General features: G+C 37.5%; 1 long non-coding RNA gene across 12 annotated transcripts; it reads right to left on the reverse strand.

Moving 5' to 3' along the window:
• Positions 1 to 7490: 7490 nt before the first annotated feature.
• Positions 7491 to 15781, reverse strand: LOC136239634 (uncharacterized). 12 transcript variants are annotated; one of them, XR_010693546.1, is made up of 9 exons: positions 15363 to 15552; positions 15263 to 15314; positions 14952 to 15202; positions 13450 to 13867; positions 11092 to 11174; positions 10966 to 11032; positions 10796 to 10915; positions 7661 to 7717; positions 7491 to 7602 (listed from the first exon to the last, which is right to left on the reverse strand). It is a non-coding gene; the product is annotated as an uncharacterized lncRNA (long non-coding RNA). The 12 variants fall into 12 exon arrangements; XR_010693545.1 differs by having other exon boundaries at positions 14952 to 15215; XR_010693543.1 differs by having other exon boundaries at positions 14952 to 15314.
• Positions 15782 to 15908: the final 127 nt, after the last annotated feature.

Below are 15908 nucleotides of genomic sequence, written 5' to 3' on the forward strand. Positions count from 1 at the left end.
AGCATGTCCTTGGTTAGTTCTTGGAGATATGACAAAATTAATAATAATACACCAAGATATGATGTAAAATGGGGAAGGTAGCACATTCTAGTTGTCAAAGTGCATGAGGATACATTTTTAAGAGTTGATGAAGTGCATTTCAACCTTTGATTTCAGTTTCTGACACGTAGAAGGAGCTGTGGGTTGAAATGGTTCATTGCAGCTCAGCTACACAAAAGTTTGTGCGGTGCTTTAATTTCATCTCTGACCTTTAAATGTGACCGGATTTGTGAAAGGGGTCTTCCACACACATCAAATTTACGAACTTAGAAATTTCATAACTTGGAATTGCAAAAAGACATTGACTGGAAATTTAATCAGTAGTGTGCACCAACATAGGTGAATGGATGCAGAAAATTTCAGGTTTGTATCTTTCTTGAACATGAAGTTATGGTCTTGCAAGTTCATAGAATTGGATGTGTGTGGGAGACCCTTTTTTCAAATCCGGTCACAAATTATGAAACCTGGTTCCCATGCACTTTCATGCTATAATACTAGCTACGTACATGTATATAAATATTTAATCTAAGATGACGGTGAAACTCTATAATAGAGCAGCTAGCTATGAACACAACCATAGTTAGCTTTGAATTGCCATACTTGTGTGTTATATACAATAACATATAGTAATGCCTATAATATTTAAACTCTAGATACTGATAGCAGTAGTTTTACTGCATCCAGTTAATCATTGTAAATTGCAGTTATACTTTTGGTAATGTCCTGTAGTCTCTGTCATTGACAGTGTATTTGAGTTAATAGGAAAGTTATATCATGTGATGTTATAACATGTATGTAGCTCAGAGCATTTAGTTTGCTAGCTGTAGCAGGATCATTTGTGCATCATTAATTTGCATGGTGCTATTGGGCAGTTGCTATGTCCACTCTACAGGAAGGATTGTGGTATGTCTTGTGGTTCTTGTCAGATAGTTTGGCTTGAGCAGCAGGACAAAATGGTATTTCTTTAAGTTGTGTTGTACTATAGGAAAGTTGTTGTGTTTACTACTCAGGAAATTGCTGCAGGATTACGATATTTCCCATAGCGGAGTTCAAGGTGCTGTGCGCTGAACTTCAGGATAAGAACAGAGAATATGGAATTTATTGTTAGATAGTGTGGCTTGAGTAACAGGAGAAAATGGTATTTCCTCAGGTTGTCTTGTACTATAGGAAAGTTATTGTGCCCACTGCTCAGGAAAGCTGCTGGATATATGATATTTTCCATTGCGGGGATCAGATGTTGTGTACTGAAGTTCAGGATAGGAACAGAAAGTATGGAATTTCCCTAAAATGCACACATGGTGTGGGCAAATGCCTAAGCACAGATTATGAATCTGGTTTCAGGAAATTCCAAATTTTTTTGCAGTGAAGCTTGTATTGGTGACTTGGTGTAACCATGCATCTGTCCAACAACTCTTCCTCAATTAGCATCTCTGTCTTGCACTTGAATTTATTCATGGATGATATTGCAATTTGATTAAATAGTACATGTAGTATATACTCCTATGGCATTTTTGGGATATAACATAGTTCAAGTTTGCTCCATTGAATAGTAAATGTGAGCAATTGTGTCCTGCATACCATATATTAGCCCCAAAATGTTTAGCTATTTATTTTCTAACTAAAGAAATACCAAGTAAATTGGTAAAGTTACGTATTCCTTTCATTAGCCCATCAGGGTCAGCCTCTCGTAGATTTCATACATTGTACTAATGTACAGTAAACTGAGCAAGCATGATGTATATTATTCTGAACACCTATCAAAACCTCATCAGAAGGAATTTTATATAAATCTTATGAATTCCTAAATTAATAGCTACCAATCGCTAACCAATAGTGCACATTTAATAATCAATGAAGCAACTCTATATTATGCAGCCACAATATTTAATGCACCAGCTGCATGTAAATGCCTACATGATCTGGTATGTGTGAAGTGTCAAAAGGTATAGTTTAATCAAAATGGATGATTCCATTGCTACACCTAGTACTAGCTACACCATTACCATACGTGTGCATTGCACTGTAAAGCTTTAGCGTGGCAATGTTGTTCTGATTTTACTGTTACTTGCACAGCAAAAAAGTGTTCCAATACTACTGTACTTATAGATATAAAAACTCCCTTTGCCAAGACAAAATCGACTACAAATCTATAAAAGGCTCCAATGCTATTTGGTATTTGGGCCTGTGGTCTGTTTTTGTCTGAGTCTAGGTAAAATGTTTAGAAACACTGAAACATAGACAAAATGAATTATAAATAAATACAGACAGTGCATAAAATATGCTGTGTTGATTTTCATTTTGCAACATTGGAAGTCTAGGTTGAAGATACATGGACATACACAACTGCCAAAGATGGTAAAGTAGCATGCACCATGTTAATCTAAAAATGTGTCACAAAATCAAAAAAAAATTGACTGTGGTAAGTACATACTGCAGCATATGGTGTCAGCTAATGACATTTTACTTTCCTTATATGCACCCTGTGTCCAATAATTGGTATTTCATTTTAACTGTGATGACACTTGACAGACTATGTATAATAATGTATTGTACGTTTTAAAGCATTTGGGTACAATTACAACTGATTCAGTTGTGATTAAGACATTAAGACAAAGAAAATTATGTCTATTGTGTTAGAAATGCTTCCAATAACCTATCAATCTCAAAATCATGTGTGGATAGTTAACACAAATCTAATGAGGTCCTAGGTTTTGCAATTTGTGATATCAGAAGAACAACAGGTATTTGGTGCTGTGCAGTGACCATCTACTATGGCACTTTCTACACTGTAAAAGTTTTCAAATACTTTTGAAAATAATCACATGCAGTGCATTCCGGTTCAACCAATGCACACAATGCCTCTTGTTAGTGGCGGTTAAATATACAGCTATATGGTTACAGGTTAAAACTACCAGTATATGATTATGTTAACACTTGCTTGTTTCTTCAAAACACTGATGCTATAAAAATTCTATGATCTAAAGCTAATTAATATAAGCATATGCAGTAAATTCTATAGGTAGTTTCAGTCATTAAGTTTCCTTATCACAGTTCACTGTGACTATGTTGCTTTGGTTCTTCCATTACCATCACGTTACCTTCTTCATCATCATCCACCAGGTGAAGTTCCATGGTGATTATGGCTTTTCCATCTTCCCCAACAAATTCAAAATCTTTTTCAGTGTTATACAGATCAGTGGGTGCTATACCATGGCCTTCATAGTTTGCAGTGTTGTCATTACTAATATCATCCAGGTCTGTGATACCTCCATGTAAAACTATATTTTCACTATCCCACGTATGGAAACCAGGGATATCACGAAAGCGTATTAAAAATGGTTGTTTGTAAAATTTGTCATTATCAATGGAAACTGTTGAGTCAAGGCCATCAATACCAGCTTTCCAAACTCCAAAGTGAGCATTAATAGTCCTCTTTTTTATTTCTATTGAAAACTCTCCAAAGGGTTCAATTTCCATTCCATTCCCATCCTTGCCCATGAATTGAAAAGTTCCAAAAAGTTCATACTCAACCAAGACTACAGGCTTATGCTGTGGGTGGTAGAGGGTTATGTGTACATAGCCATCATCACCATCAAATTCATACATCTTTGGTGAACTGATCTCATCCAAGTCTATTGGAACATTAGAAAATCTACCTATTCCATCATCAGGTGTAGAACTATCTGCTTCCATCACATACCCATCTATTATCAAGCTGTTCATCGTAGGAAAGTATAATCCAAATTGCTTTGAAAAAGAGTCGCCCAACTTTATCTGTGTATAATCGTTCCAGACTGTACGTGTTGTTCCATCTGCTGTTACATTGAAGTATCCATAAGGCTCATAAGAGTCTCCAGGATCATCAGAAGTGTACTTGAACTCAAATGTACCACTTAACTCTTGCATTGAAGCATCATCTACTACCGGGTCATAATACTGACCCATTGAAAGCCCTATATCATCTGAGAGATAATCACATGCACTCAACGTAACTAAATTTGATAGCATTACATGGTCAAAACCCAATGCATTTCCCTTAGCAAAGCAGTCATCAACATCAAATTCAGTATTTCCATCTACTTCCCACATGTTAATGAATACTATAAAGCTGTGAGGGTATTCATTTTTGTAATAGATTTCAATTTCATGGTTTGTTTCTGCTTGTTCTTGATAGTCATTAGATTCTCTCTGAGCTCTTGTTAAATCGAACAGAGGAAATGCTGGGCCTTGTATTTTTGGTAGCTGAAAGTTGATGCCTTCTATTGACAGCAAGGATGCTTGTGGTAATATATACAATTGACCGTATGGATCTTCAAGCCTGCCTATAGTTCCGTCAAATAAGTACCAATAATCCTTCACCTTTCTGTAGTACCCTTCCCTCGTAGTGTCTTCAACTACTGTTTCTAGGTTCAAACTGACCAAGAACACGCCACTTATTTTTGTCATTTCCCTTTTAAGAAAAAATAATGTAATCAAACCAAAGTTTTCATACATATCTTTCAATGCAAGTACACACTCTATTGTCTCTGCAAGGTTTGTAGCAGGGGTTGGTTTGAGTAACTTGTAATACCCCAGTGCATTAAGGGACTTAGCAACACTTTCAGGATTGATATCAGTGTCAGTATCACTTTCTGTTGCATTTAAATCCAAGTTGAATTCCAAATCTTGTAAAACTGATCGATAATATTCTTTAATTCCTTCACAAATAGTACCCTGTTCATCTTCTTGTAAATTGCACTCGATTTCTATCCTACGACTGCTTTCAGTCTTGTTTATGTTAAATTCCACATTAAAGTAGAAAGGTTCAGCAAAGGCAATGTAATCATAATCAGTCCTTTCAAAGATTGTGTGAATGTCATGCCTACTTCTTCCCTCGAAGTAATGGACCTTAATGAAACCTTTGATTTCAGATCTTTGAAACAATCCATCTGCTTTCCTTATAATTTCTCCCACGCCCATTTCAGTGAAAAATTTTAAGAAGTCAACGTCTACACGAATACCATCGTACACTGCAAATAATAGAGCTCCACTCAACCTCACCCTTTTAAATTCAGATCTCATGGAGGATCCAGTAGCGTTGTCTTGGCTTACTGTGTTCTCTGCTTTGGATGATAACACAGCGATGCATAAGAAAAAACAGAAGACGATTGTTAAATGGCGACCCATCTGTGTAGCTACAGCTCCTGGCTCAAACTAGCTATAGCTATGGCTATAGCTATGTTTTTTCCCCATCTGTGTAGCTACAGCTCCTGGCTCAAACTAGCTATAGCTATGGCTATAACTAGTTTGAGCCAGGAGCTGTAGCTACACAGATGGGTCGCCATTTACGATGGTATTCGATGGTATTCGATGGTATGGTGTACGATGGTATTCGTGTAGACGTTGACTTCTTAAAATTTTTCACTGAAATGGGCGTGGGAGAAATTATAAGGAAAGCAGATGGATTGTTTCAAAGATCTGAAATCAAAGCAGTGGCGGATCCAGGGGGGTTTCATTGGTTTCCACGGAAACCCCCTTTGAAAAATGATTGCGTAACAATTAAATGTTTTAATTATCGCGGCGTGCGTCTCGATCGAGATACTGTAATTAGAGCAGTCACAGTAGCTACTAAAGTAGTGTGTAGGAAGTTTTTAATATATTTTATGTACTATTACTAGGCTGTGACCTTTTTTTTTTTTTTTTTTTTTTTTTTTTTTTTTTTTTTTTTGGTCTCACCTTACCAAACCAGACGATGTAGTGCAAACGTTTGCGTATCTCATGTCAATATATATCTCCACCTTCTAAACTGGAAACCCCCTTTATAAATTCCTAGATCCGCCACTGCAAAGGCCTATGTAGGTGTAACGTTTGTAGGGAACCTCGATATATTTACAATGGACTCACACTTTAGCTAACTCTAATTTGATCAACCAAATTATAAACCACAGTAGCTAGCTACAATGTCGACATACCCCGTCCCCGGTAGCTACAAACTAAAGAATAGCTACCGCGGAAGCAAATTGAGCCAAATTTAATTCTATATGCGTGCATTCGTAATAATAATGCATGTATGCAGTTGGTAAGCTAACTTCCTTGATGCTAGCTGTGAGCAGTGTTGGGCACTTATGTAACGCGTTACGTAATCTTAATGCAGAAACGAAGTAATATAACGCGCTACATTTCTTATGCTACATTACTTATATGGCATATACCATATACATATCCATTCATACATGTAACATGTCAACAAGAAAATTCAAAACAAGCTGGTGGAATCTCTTCCCACTTTAGGAATTGCATTCTGACAGATCAGTTAAATACTCTAATAGAACAATCATTGAATTGATATACCTTAACAATGGCGGATCCAGGATGGGGCATTTGAGGCAAATCCCCCCCCCCTTCAAGAAATTGCATACAAGATCGAGATACTCTAATAGAGCAGTCAATTACTCTAATAAAGCAGTCACAATGTTCATGAGGCAGTGTAGCTTACCTATGAAGCTATAAATAGGATTTTATTTTACATAACAGACGTGATATAGTTGGTAAGGATAACTAGCTATTATTGTCGTGACCTTTTTTTTTTTTTTTTGGTCTTCAACTGGCCATGGTTTTCAGAAAGGTGCCCCCCTCTTTCCAAACTCTGGATCCGCCCCTGCTTAAGATGATAATTGTACCTATAACTGTGTAGTTCCTCTTGTGTTGTACTGTACTATAATTATGTGAAATGTAATACTATTGTTAAATGTATTTAGCATAATATGATCTTACTAATTACTTCTAAAACGGAGCAGAAAGTACAATAGAAAGAAATGTGTATATAACTGAAATCTGAGTCTTGATCAGTGCATGTACATAGCATAGTATATTGGCACAAATATTATCAAGGACGGGCATGACTGGATTTGCAAAAAGGTACCTTTTCCACACATTTTACTTAACAGCAAACAAAATGATATTTGTCTCTTTATATACTGATTAACTTGTTCTTTGTTTCAAAATGCAGTCTGATACTTTAGCTTGATTTAAAGTTATGAAGCTTTAAAGTTACAAAATGGGTCAAATTTTATTTGTGAAAAAGGTATACATGTGTATGTAATATAATGTATTTATTATTAGAGAGTATTTGATTACAACAGTTTTGACATTCATATAAATCTATAGCTATTTTTTTGGCTAGTAATATGTACAGCAATGTCTCAGACCATGCCTGTCTGCATGCTGAAAACAACATCTTTTACGTGTTTGCATGTACAAATAATACACAGTAATATGCAGCAGCAAGATCATTTGGCCATATAATACATTACATGTACTATAACACATGCTAGGGTTGCAAAATATATACAAGCTTGTATATGGTCTCACTGAGTTATATGTGGCCTAGCGTTAGGAGAATTCCTATGTATATTATATGCTAATACATGTCCCAAACATCACCCCATTCCTTCAGATCGCTTAAAATGATGAAGAAAGCATTATTCTTTGTTCACATAACACAAACAAATGATATTATACGTCAATGAAAAATGTACGCAATAATTGTACTTTACAGTCCTGGCAACTCATAACTGGTAAAACCTGCAAAACACACAATCACGGTACACTGCATGTCTGTATATGTTTTGTACCAGCTCACCAAGATAAATGCAGTACTTCCATAAGTTGGAGTATTTCAGTTTGTCACAAAAACACACTGTATGGAAAAGAAATATATAATCAGAAATTGAATAAAGCGTACATGGCAGTAGCTCAATTCAATTAGAGTAGTGCTACCTCACAACAATTACTAGTAACTACTACATAGTTAAGTGGCTGACAGTTGGTATAATTATTATTTTCATTGTTAAGTCACATCTACGTATGTAAGCATGTACTACATGTTTAACCTATTAACATTTAGCTATGTACAAAGATGCAACGTGTGCTAGGACAGAGTCAAAGAAAAATACACATTAAAAGTATTGGCCACAAAGGAGAACAATTTATCTTAGAAAATGGTATCCAGAGTTTGCTTCGATGTCCAGAGTCCCATTACTGGTCAAGTGGCACTAAGAAAGTTGTGGCTAACAAATTTCACCCACCATTTCCTAAGATAGTGACACAATGAAATAATAACTTTAAACGCAAGTTTGAATGATGCAATAGAAACCTCAACTTACTACTGCATCATTCTAATGCCACCACTTCATGTGTTTATACTTCAAAGATGCTAGCTTCCAGTGTCTTTGTACACATGTTAGTGGTGTGTGATATAGGATATTTTCCTATCACAATTATTGTGCACAGCATATCATGATACAATACATATCACGACAAACAACTCATCACTCAGCTAGTGTGTTTACACTGATAACACTTGTAGCAGTGATGTACTAGGAGTACAATACAACATGGTACATGACCAGCATACAACATTGCAAGCTCTTTTATCAAAAAAGCACAGTGTACAATGACATCTTGGGTACATTTTTCTCTAAAATCTATACCTCAGCTTATATCACAATAATTATAAAGATTTTATACCATATCACAATATAAAAAAATTTTATCACAATATATTGATATATATCCCATATCGCACATCACTAATACATGTGTATAGCAAGAAACTTTTATCCCTTCCACATTATTACAATACAGTCAAGCATACACTGCAGGGCAGTGGGGTAGGCCAAAGAGTGAGGGGGCCAGCGCAGCTATAAGTTGAATACCAAAAAAAAGTCACTGCCTGCTGACAATAGCTACTCTCCACCAATTATATCTCCTTATTTATAACTACACATACGTAGCTAAGTAGCTTGGTACACTGCTTCTCTGAATAGCGTGACTGCTCTATTAGAGTTGCCAGATCCTGACTGTTCTATTAGAGTATCTCAATCTTTCTAGCAAACAGTGTCCCATAAAAGTGGCATGCCCCCCCCCCCCCCGTCTCCACCACCTATGATACACTGTCAATAAAAGTGTGCAGAGGTACATATGTAGTACTAGGTCAGACACAACAGAACAGAAGTAAAACTTGCAACGTCAGCTATTATGAATGGCCATCCTATTATACTACACTCCATGTACTTGTATGACAACTTTTTTTCTTTTCTGAAAGGTACGTACATACATACATACATACATATACACACTATATGCTCTCCAAAAGGCAAAAATAATAATATACTTCCATGCACAATACATTGGTGAAAAGATAAGTTGCTATGGTAACAATGTTACACCCTCAAATTTTTACACATAAACATGACCCTTTCCTACCAGATGTCATACTTTAAGAAGAATGCAACTCTTGGCATGATTAACCTTTGAAGTTTGAACTTTGATGCAAGATTCCCATTGCTTGGTATCTTCCAATGTAAAGTCACTGTATATATTGTGAAAACAATAATCTGTGTTTCTTGTTCAAACTTCCATATATGTACAATAAAATTAACTCAGTCAGCCAAAAAATTATTTCATTTTAGTAAGTAGGTGGCTCCATCAGGCAGATTACTCTGGTGTATGACATAATACACATTCGTAATGTAAACATTGACTATATGACATAATCATAAACACTGATTTGCATAGTCTTGCTTGTTATGTGTGCTACACTCAAATTAAACTGCTGTGGCATGGTACACAGCACACCCCACAAGGGGCCAGGGTTGACAAAGAGATGAACATTTGCAATCAACTAGTGCTATGCTCAGTGGAATGTGCACATGTCCATTTAGTCCATGATGCTCACAATTACTAGCAGAACATGTCGTGAACACCTGATGAATCAGAGTTCGTATCTTGAGGTCCAACTTTAGTTTGTTAAACTTTCGTGAACATTTTTTGAAGGATACACAGAAGATTCGATTAGTACTGAGCCTACTATTTTGATTAAATAGAACATAATTTTCATGATTAAGAGATTTCATTTTTAAAATGTAAAACGGTTAAACAATTGATCCCTAGCCCCATGATTACGTTACGCATCATTTTAATGAAAGCTTTTTAACACACCACATTAAGGTTACGGGATACTGAGCGACTGTCAAACAAAAATTTTATTACGTAATTAAGGCGGGCTTGGTGTTGTTGTGTTGTGTATCAGCTGGTAACAGGCTTAAATTGTTGGGAGAATAATAGCGTGCTGACTGGACAGGTACAAGGTACAAGAAAACACACATAACAGTACAAGATAACATAGAAACAACACACTTAGCAACTGGCGCAGCTGTAAGCGCATGCGTAGTTTTGCTGACTAATGGCGATATTTTCCTGAACCAAAAATCAGGACTGTCAAACTAGTTGTTAACATTTTGTATAAACAGACTACTAGTTTGGCTTCTTGTCTAGGTCCTGACGGAGCCTTTTGTTAGAAATAATGTTTCTAGTGCTTGTGATATCAATTAAAAAACAAATTTTGTGACCAGTGTCTTGCTTTAGGCCACATTGTAGTCATATTTCAACAACTATATGCATTATTCACAAATCCTCTTGTCAGTCCCTCACAAGTGATGTTCTTCAAATCTTAGAATTATTAGTAAGTTCTCATGGCTCTTCATTGGTCTGATTTTTGGTTCATAGTTTTCACTAATTGGCATGGGGACAACTCATGTTTCCATAACAACATTTGAATTTCATGTCGCTTAATGAGAAGTTAAGAATGCATAAATATTTGATAACAATGCATTAAGAAAAATCAAACCCCTAATCATGAAAAATGATTGATAGTGTACATGTGGGGTTTACAGTATCCCGTAACCTTAACACGTACACTTTGTGAATGGCTCACCAACTAAATAGAAGTTTCCACAGGATGTACTACTCTACATGCATTACTGCATGATCACCAATCTCATATTGCTGAGGGGGAACCAATTAATTGTTAGACTTCTTCACATTCCTTGGACAACTATATAGAAAAAACAACATAATCACTGTGAATACACTTTGTTTGTTTACCTGGAGCAGTCACTGTAAACTAGGTGCTGCACTATAAAGTGAATGTCACATACCGTTCAGTTGCAAGCTGTGCAAATTCAGTATAATATAATGGTTACTATAGCAACAATCTTTCACCACACCCACCTTACAGAGCTCACACTTGGTGAATGATATGAAACACTGAGTCACACCATAATGAAGGGCTGCTGGTAACTAAACTCTGGTTACTACAGTAATGTAACACACACACATACACACACACACAAAGCAAATAATTATTAGCTACTGTACCATTTTCACGGTCACATCGTTAACCCATGATACTATACAGGTACAACACATCATACATGCAAAACCTCAGGTGCCCACAATGCTACATTTAATGGTTGACAAGTAAACACCCAAATTCCTACCCGGTGCTCTCCAGATATATATATAACACACACAGACAATTCAAATTTGCTTCTTTGTAGCTAGCTTTAGCCAAACTAGTAATTCTTCACTGTAATGCTATAGCGTAGTGGTTAATGACAGTTTCCCAGAATGTTGGCTCTCTGTACTATTTGGGATATTTCCAAAGTTATGTCCTTGCTGTGTGTTATTACTTCATTGCTGGATAATAAATAAACAGATGTGGGTACTCAGATCCAGCAGTGCAGCACACTTGACAGAGAGTTCTGGGGTGGTGGCAACTTATACTGTAGTCACTCCTTTCAATTCACAATGTGTTAAAACACAAAATTCACTGTTCCATTTTCATGACGTCACATGTAGCTATACGTAGATACAACCAAGAGTAAATAATGGAAGAGAGAGTATCCAACTGCCATATACTGCATCAAAAATGAGCACATCAAGTAGAGAAGCCATCCTGTAGTGCTTTCAAAGACAGTGTTGAATGAAGTAATAAACACTTGCTAGGTCAGTCTGTTTGTAGTGCCCAGGCATGATTTGAAGTCAAACAGTCTGAGCTAGAAGGTGTTTATTACTTCATTCAACACTTACTTTGATAGCACTACGGGATGGCTTCTCTACTTGACGTGCTCATTTTTGATGCAGTATATGGCAGTTGGATACTCTCTCTTCCATTATTTACTCTTGATACAACTGATTGGAATCATAATGGTATTTTCACAAACCATAATATTAACATTTTTTTGTAAGCCATGGAAATACATCCTGTGGAAACCAATTAAGCCATTATAAACAAGTTGATGTGCTACTTCTAAAAATCAGTCGCCATGCAGCTAGCTAACTCATCTAGAATTAACTATAGACAGTATATGCTACTATGAATTAACCAACTATGTACTACTATTTTACAATAGGGTAGTTTTGGGTTGTGCAATAATATTATTAGCTAATTCTCGTATTTCGTAATTCATGAAATATTTGTAATTCGTTAAATTATGTTGCTATGCACTGCTAAGGAAGCGTTTGGTAAACAAACCGCTTTTACCAACATATTACGCACAGAAGTATCTTCTAACCTGTTTTATAGTGTGACTAACATGTTTTTTTCCATAAATTCTCTCGACAAAGCCTCAAAGCTGCTCTTCATTTTCATTCATGTACGTTAGGGATACGCCCCCTTTCAACTCGAAGCGATAGGCTATTCGTGGTAGTGTACGAGGCCTGCACCGTTGTTTTTCAGTTGCTAAACGCCTGAAAACCTCAAGGGGAAGGTAGTCTGAGGAAAGTCACCACACCCGTATTTCAGTCCGCCGAAAAGAAACCACCTCAGAGCAAAGTTCACCTATGCAGAAGTTTAATATAGACTTCATTTCACTTTTACTTCTTACGTAAAAGCTGCTTTTACCATTATTTAACGATTTTGCTCACGTGGGTGCGTACGGACAAACATAGATAGGTAGATAGGTAGGTAGATAGGTACACACACACACTTTTACGAAAACAATTTCAGTAAACCAGGTGCGCGCCCACAGCCGGCCTTCGGCCGGCTGTGGGCGCGCACCTGGTTTAAAAAGGCAAAGGGCAAGGGCATTTGATCTATGCTGTCCAGGGAAAATAATCTGCATTTACAGATTATAGCAATTTCAGTTGAACTCCTCTGTCATTCAAGGAAACAACAGTAGTAGTTGAGTTTGGATCCTTACACATTATATTGCAAGACCAATGATTTGACTTCAATGCCACCTCATCACTGCCCCACTTGCACACTCTTCTCTCACAGGTTGATATATACAGTACATACGTTCACACTACACTGTAACTACACGCATACCACATACTGTAAGCGGCAACGGTTTGGTGGGACTGAATGACGTTAGCAAATTTGGCAATTTACAACTTAGCTATTATATACCATCTGAGATTGGCTATATAGCAAATGTGCTAAACTTTTATCCACCAAATTAAATGCTTGATAAACCAATTTGCCAAATCTTGTCTCTCTCACACTCACTCACTCATTCACGCACGCACGCACACCACAACACACACGTGCACATACGCACACACACCACAACACAACACGCACACCTCTTCGCCACCTGTCCATCAGTCCTCCTGACCCCCCGGGGAGTCTACCCACCAGGCCAGTGGATGCTGAATAATCCAACTAACTACAACACTGTCTATTTAGTCCAGATGAGCAACCTCCAAAGAGACAGACAAACCTCTGGGACGATAGTGGGGCCTGGATCATTAATAGACCTGGTGAAAAAATGTAAAGCAGTGTACACACACACCACACCCACACCCACACAAAAAGCAAAGTCTTCAGCTACTGTATACACAATCACACCTATCTAGTGAACCAGCACTGGGACATCTGTGTACTACTGAGATGCTGAGTCAGTGCAGGCAAATCTTCTGGAGCAGGACTAGATCCTGCAGGAGGCTGTGCCATGTGTCATGAGTGAAGGTCTGGGTACCCAAAGTTCCAACTGAACTTCACCTATTGTTTGAGATGAGTATTTGATTCCCAGTAAACACCAAGTACCTATATACAAATGGGTGGGCTGCTTTCCCAGTTGACACCAGGTCATCATGCAGGTTCCCATTTAACAGCTGGGTACGTACACACAGTCTCACGCCACCCGCCCCTATACCAAGAATAGGGGCGGGTGGCGCGAGACTAACACATACACACATACAAAGCCCTCAGCCTTCAGCTGCCATTGATACATTACCTGGTGAATTACTGGACCATGGCCAGTCATGAAGTGCTATTGAGTCAGCACAGGTATATATGTCTCACAGGATTAAGTATGGGCTGTCATCCAATCTGGGCCTCACCCATTAGGTGAGACATCGACAGTGGAAATTTGCTTACCCATTTAACACTTGCATGCATGTTCACCATTGGTAGCAGTGGCATAGGATAACTAAACTAGGTTTTCATGTTGGCTGGCTTTGCCACTGTTATTTAACAACAGCAACTGGGCAAGCATCAAACCTGGATCCTTCATTCCACGTACCCCCTGTATTATCTGGGCTCTATACATACAGTATCTGACACTAGCACACTAGTAGTGTTGGGAGTAACGCGTTACGTAATATTATTACTTTTGTGGTAACTAAGTAATATAGCTATAAAAACAGGTAATATAACTCAAGTTACTTCACTTACAAATGTAACGTGTTACCTAAGTAATATAGTTACTGTAACGAATCTAATATTACGCAATATTATTACTACGAGTAACGAAGTTACTAATCTCGTTAGTAATCCACTGAGTAACGCCTAGCCACAACAAAGTAATGAAGCCTACTGAATGAAGCTTATTCACCAGCTTCTTACTTATAACCAAGATTTGCACATTGTCCAACAATGCAATCATGTTACGTGATAAGATGGTAGTTTCACACGTGACAGTGGACACAAAGTGTAATATTATTATAGTTACTTTATTTTATGGGTAATATGTAACTGTAACTAAATAGTTCAGTTGCAAGTAATATGTAATGAGTTACTTTTAAAAAGTAACTTGCCCAACACTGCACACTAGTATAACATAAAAATGGGTTAACCTACGTACTATCAACTGTCTGCAGGAGGACCAGATGCTGGACTATCAGCCTCCCTGATGTCATTGGAAACCAGCCCGAGTGTTCTGGTCTAGGGATGAAAGCTATTATGTATCAGCTAACCAGAGAATCAGTCTCAGTGACTTCAGCCACTAGGGAGAAGCTCGACAAGAAAGTCTTGCAGAAAGTAGTAGCAGGAGTTCATAAGCCCGTAGGGTTCCTGGTAGTAGTGATTGTGGGAGACCAGCGCTGGATAAGTAACCTAGACTAGTATACTATTCTACTGTTCACGTTACACCATAGATAATATACGTAAACATACTATAGTCTATGACTACACTCAGCTCCCGCCTCCCGGTGTTATGAGTGTTTCTCTATTTAAGGCACATTTGACAATATGAGTATTTCTCATTTTAACGTACGATACTAGGTTGAATACAGCTCCCAGCAACCATTGCCCATCTGAACACCGGCCTGGCCGGGTAGTGCTAAAAGCCGGAACGGAACCAATTGGGGCGCGCCAAATAGAAAAATCATTTTAAACGGATTTTGTACCGTTTCCAACTGCCACACAGTGACTAGAATTGTGCTAGAGTTCGTTTCCTTCTACTTTTAGGCATTCTAGAAATCGTGCTCTTGGAATTTCTATTTAATGCCCGACTCGTGGCATATTGTGTGCTTACCAATCCATCAAATTCTGTTTAATCCTGATGTAGAATTACTTCCTTGTCATTCTAAAAGGTAAACTACTGTAGTATTTTCATGTTATAGTCGTGTCCAAGCCTTTAGTTACAGTGAGGATGGTTTTCTGAAGCCTGCTAGTATTGGCACGAGTTAACCAGTGTATCTTAGTGGCTGTGAATTATATGCTTACAAAATTATAGTTTAGCAGGTTAATGATAGCTTTTCAGCGTAGGTGATTGCAAAATGCATTCTTGCAGTGGGCATTAAAAGAAACTTCGAGCAAC

The sequence above is a fragment of the Dysidea avara genome, chromosome 1 (assembly GCF_963678975.1).
Source record: "Dysidea avara chromosome 1, odDysAvar1.4, whole genome shotgun sequence".
In the NCBI taxonomy this organism is placed as follows: domain Eukaryota; kingdom Metazoa; phylum Porifera; class Demospongiae; order Dictyoceratida; family Dysideidae; genus Dysidea; species Dysidea avara.